Genomic DNA, 4,351 nt, shown 5'->3' with positions numbered 1-4,351 from the left:
GCCTGGATAAGGCCAGTGGAGCGCTCTGTGGCACTGCTGGAGCTCTCTAGCTGCACGGATCTTGGTGTGATTTGCCGGCGGGCTCTGCTCTGCTCCGGGGCTTTGCTCCGCTGTACCATAGCCACAGAGCAGCAATGCTGGTTCTCTGTTACCCGTGTGTCTGGAGCCATGGCTTGGGGAGAGTAGCTCCAGAGCGCTCCCCTCATCTCAGAGAGGCAGCCGTCCCGGTTTCTCCGTTAGCCGCGTCTCTGGAGCCATGGCTGGGGAGAGTAGCTCCAGAGCGCTCCATCATCTCAGAGAGGCAGCCGTCCCGTTCTCCGTTAGCCGCGTCTCTGGAGCCATGGCTGGGGAGAGTAGCTCCAGAGCGCTCCCCTCATCTCAGAGAGGCAGCCGTCCCGGTTCTCCGTTAGCCGCGTCTCTGGAGCCATGGCTGGGGAGAGTAGCTCCAGAGCGCTCCCATCATCTCAGAGAGGCAGTCGTCCCGGTTCTCTCCGTTAGCCGCGTCTCTGGAGCCATGGCTGGGGAGAGTAGCTCCAGAGCGCTCCCATCATCTCAGAGAGGCAGTCGTCCCGGTTCTCCGTTAGCCGCGTCTCTGGAGCCATGGCTGGGGAGAGTAGCTCCAGAGCGCTCCCATCATCTCAGAGAGGCAGCCGTCCCGGTTCTCCGTTAGCCGCGTCTCTGGAGCCATGCTGGGGAGAGTAGCTCCAGAGCGCTCCCATCATCTCAGAGAGGCAGCCGTCCCGGTTCTCCGTTAGCCGCGTCTCTGGAGCCATGGCTGGGGTACAATTCAAAACACTTTCACGGTTCCTGGTTCTCACGGAAGAACAGGATTTTACCCAGCAAACAAGCACAAAACACGGGGGAAGTGGCGTATGAAACGCTTTATTGAACACAATCACATTATTCCAGCGGCTGCTGTCAGCCTCCCTGGGAGAGGTCGAAGGTCCTCCGCATGTCTGCCAACTGGCTGACAGTCAGTTGCATGGCATAGAAGCGGTCCGCGGTCCTAGTGTCGTGACACATCAGCTGGGACATACGCTGCCGGACCTCAGCGCACTGCGTGTTCCTGGCCTGCAGAGAGAGAGAGAGAGAGACAGACAGGTAGGTACAGGAACAGTGGGCTGGGGGTGGGTTAAAGCTTCACGGCGGCATCACCAGCTCAACACCTACCATGGTGGCCACGGCGGTCCGTATGTCTGTCAACGAGGGGCTACCCGGCAGGCGCATCCTGCCCAGGCGTCGCGGGCGAAGGACGTCAGCTTGTTGACGGGGCCTCCGTTCAGGTTGAAAAACATCAGGTCCGAGTCGGGGCGCAGCTCTCTGCGTATGGCCATCCATCTTCTCAACAACCGTATTCCTCCGGCGTCAGGAAGAGCTGGCGCTCCCGAAGGCCCGGTTGGTCTTGTGGTGCCTGACCTGCGGAGGAACATACGACGAGAACGAAAGTCAGTTTACCCGGAGTTCTGGTTCTGCACCCGGGATGAAGCGCTTTCGCTGCGGCGGGGCACTCACGTTGATCACGTAGCCGGACGAGTCGTGCCTGGATCCCGACTGTTCGGCTTCTTCTACCTCACTCACTCTCATGTTGCTGACCACCCCGGTTCTGTGGCCGTAGAGAGAAGCCACATACAAACCGAAGTAGCCTATGAGCTGGTTCCGTAGGTTGACGTCGCGCTTCCTCCGCGATAAGTCGCGCAACAGCACTGTATGCAGGTCCGGCATCGCTCCAGGCACCTGCGTAGAAGTTCCGGCGTTACAGTGCGTCGCTCCTTGTCGTCCTTCACCTGGATCTGGTGGAGGACGACGGTGGTGGATATCTGACTGGCAGCGGACTTGAGGGCGCGTGCGACGGACACCAGCCTCGCTTGGTGACCCTGGAGCCCTCGGGTGGAGTTTCGCTGAAGTAGGTGAGGAACTGTCCCGTGTTGACGAGGTACACCTTGACCGTTGTTATCTTCTTCCCCTTTTTCAGCAGGTCGGCCGGCCAGCCCATCACCCGGTCGGCGTCGTCGAGGAACTTCCAGGAGCCCAGGTCGCTCTTGCCCTCGGCCATGCGGTCAAGGAACTGGGTCAGCCGGCCCATCTTGGACCGTACGTTTTCCACGTGCTTCTTGGATGGCAGAGCACCCACTAGGTGCCGCTTGTAACCGCTCATGTAACGTACAACGCATTCAGGGAACTCTATGGTTTACGCACCGGGTCGGGTGTGGTCGAGGTGGGACTCTGTCTGCCGGATCCCTCCTCCTGCTGCTGCTGGCTGCTGCTGCTGCTGCTGGCTCCCCGGCTCCGGCTCCGACTCCTGGTCGAAGATTCGGTCAGCATTTGCGGCTCGGCGGGGCGGGAGGCGATGGTTCTGGAGGCGATGGTGGTTGCGGAGCTTCTGGAGACGCCGGGGGGGAACCGTGGTCGTCTTCCTCCGGCTCCTCCTCCTCCTCCTCCTCCTCCTCCTGCTCCTCCTCGTTCGGCTCAACCTCCACCTCCTCGTCCTCCTCCTCGTCCTCCTCCTCCTCGTCGCTTTCCTCGTCCTCCACCACCGCCACCCTCCGTGGCGGAGTGGGCCGAGTCCCCACAGCTGGGGCAACGCGGGCCTCTTCGAGGTCGAGCCCCGTAGCTAGAGACGGGTGCGGGTGGGAGCGCCTCAGCTCCCTCAGCTTCTCCAGTGTCCTCTGCCACTGGAGCCGGTCAGAAGCCGCCTCTTCCGCCGCGGACCCAGGTCACGGTGGGACTCTTGGAGGTGTTGGGGCACGCGCCGACCGCCGTAAGCGCAGCCCTGGACCGGACAGCGCATTCCCCTCACATTCACCCGCCCCCTGGCGTAGGCAAGCAGGATGCGACGCTCGACGGGTTCCTCACCTTGTGCTTGCCGTCCAGGTGTTCCCTCAGACGCCACGATCTGCGGGAGCACACTGGGCATCGGTTTCAAACTTTGAAGCGGTCATTGGTACTCACCCGGCTGCTGCAAGACTCCGAATGAGGCTGCAAGGAACGCGCCTCTGCCTAAGTAGCCGTCCTACCCAATCAAGTGGGATGCAGTACACCCTGTGGCCAATCGGGCCGGTTCCTCGGCCCTGATTGGAACAGGTGTACTGCATCCGGCGCCGCCGAAGAAGCGGGGCGGAACTGCGGACGGGATCTTCGGTCCCGTCCGGCGGGCCCCCCCATCTCCCGCACCTGCGGGGGGGTCGACCGCACCCGCGGTCGACCATGTTAGGACCCTAAGTGGGGTTAGGCACCCCGAACATTGGGTCACGCAAATGGGCTGCGTGGTGCCGGCGGTGTCCCCGGCGCTGCAGCACCTCCCGCTGGTGACAGAGGCTGCCTCCACGGGTCTCTGTCGGCCGGGGACGCCGGTACCTCTGCCCGACACGCGGTCCGCACTCCCGGTCCGTGCCTCTCCCCCCTTTCCCCCCCGCCCCCGGTCTGTCCCTTCGGCCTGGCTAGCCGGCCCGGTTCTCCATCCTGCGGAACCGGGCCTGCTCGCCAGGCTGAAGGGACAGACCGGCCGTCCAGCCCCTTCCCCCGGTCTGTTCCTTCGGCCTGGCGAGCCGGCCCGGTTCTCCATCCTGCTGAACCGGGCCGGCTCGCCAGGCCGAAGGGACAGACCCTCCTGCCCCCGTCGCCCGGTCCGCTTGCGGACCGGGCGACGGGGGGCAGGCCCCTCCTTAGCCGAAGCTTCAGTGCCTTACCAGGGGCACTGCGTCGGAAAATAACCAAAGTCCAGCAGCCCTGGCTGATAGTCTAAGTGTCAAGCCTTACCAGGACCACAATTCTATTTATTTTCCCTTACCAGGGGCACTGCGTCAGTAAAATAACCAAAGTCCAGCAGCCCTGGCTGATAGTCTAAGTGTCAGAGCCTTACCAGGACCACAATTCTATTTATTTTCCCTTACCAGGGGCACTGCGTCAGTAAAATAACCAAAGTCCAGCAGCCCTGGCTGATAGTCTAAGTGTCAGAGCCTTACCAGGACCACAATTCTATTTATTTTCCCTTACCAGGGGCACGGCTCTGCTGGGCGTGTGACTGTTTGGTGTAGTCCGTGGAAGGGGGCTTAAGTGTGGGTCTGCAGGTTCGGATGGAGGGCCTGGTTCTCAGAGAGGCTGCGGTCCCGGTTCTCTGTTACCCGGGATGTGGAGCCAAGGCTGGGTGAGTAGCTCCGCAGCAGGCCCTGGTTGTATGAGAGGCTGCGCTCCCGGTTCTCTGTTACCCGGGGATGTGGAGCCACGGCTGGGGTAAGTAGCTCCGCAGCAGGCCCTGGTTGTATGAGAGGCTGCGCTCCCGGTTCTCTGTTACCCGGGGATGTGGAGCCACGGCTGGGGTAAGTAGCTCCGCAGCAGGCCCTGGTTGTATGAG

Source organism: Poeciliopsis prolifica, unplaced genomic scaffold, assembly GCF_027474105.1.
Source record: "Poeciliopsis prolifica strain line A6 unplaced genomic scaffold, Auburn_PproV2 SCAFFOLD364, whole genome shotgun sequence".
Classification (NCBI taxonomy): domain Eukaryota; kingdom Metazoa; phylum Chordata; class Actinopteri; order Cyprinodontiformes; family Poeciliidae; genus Poeciliopsis; species Poeciliopsis prolifica.
The sequence above is the reverse complement of the archived record's forward strand: the minus strand, read 5'-3'. Positions refer to the sequence as shown.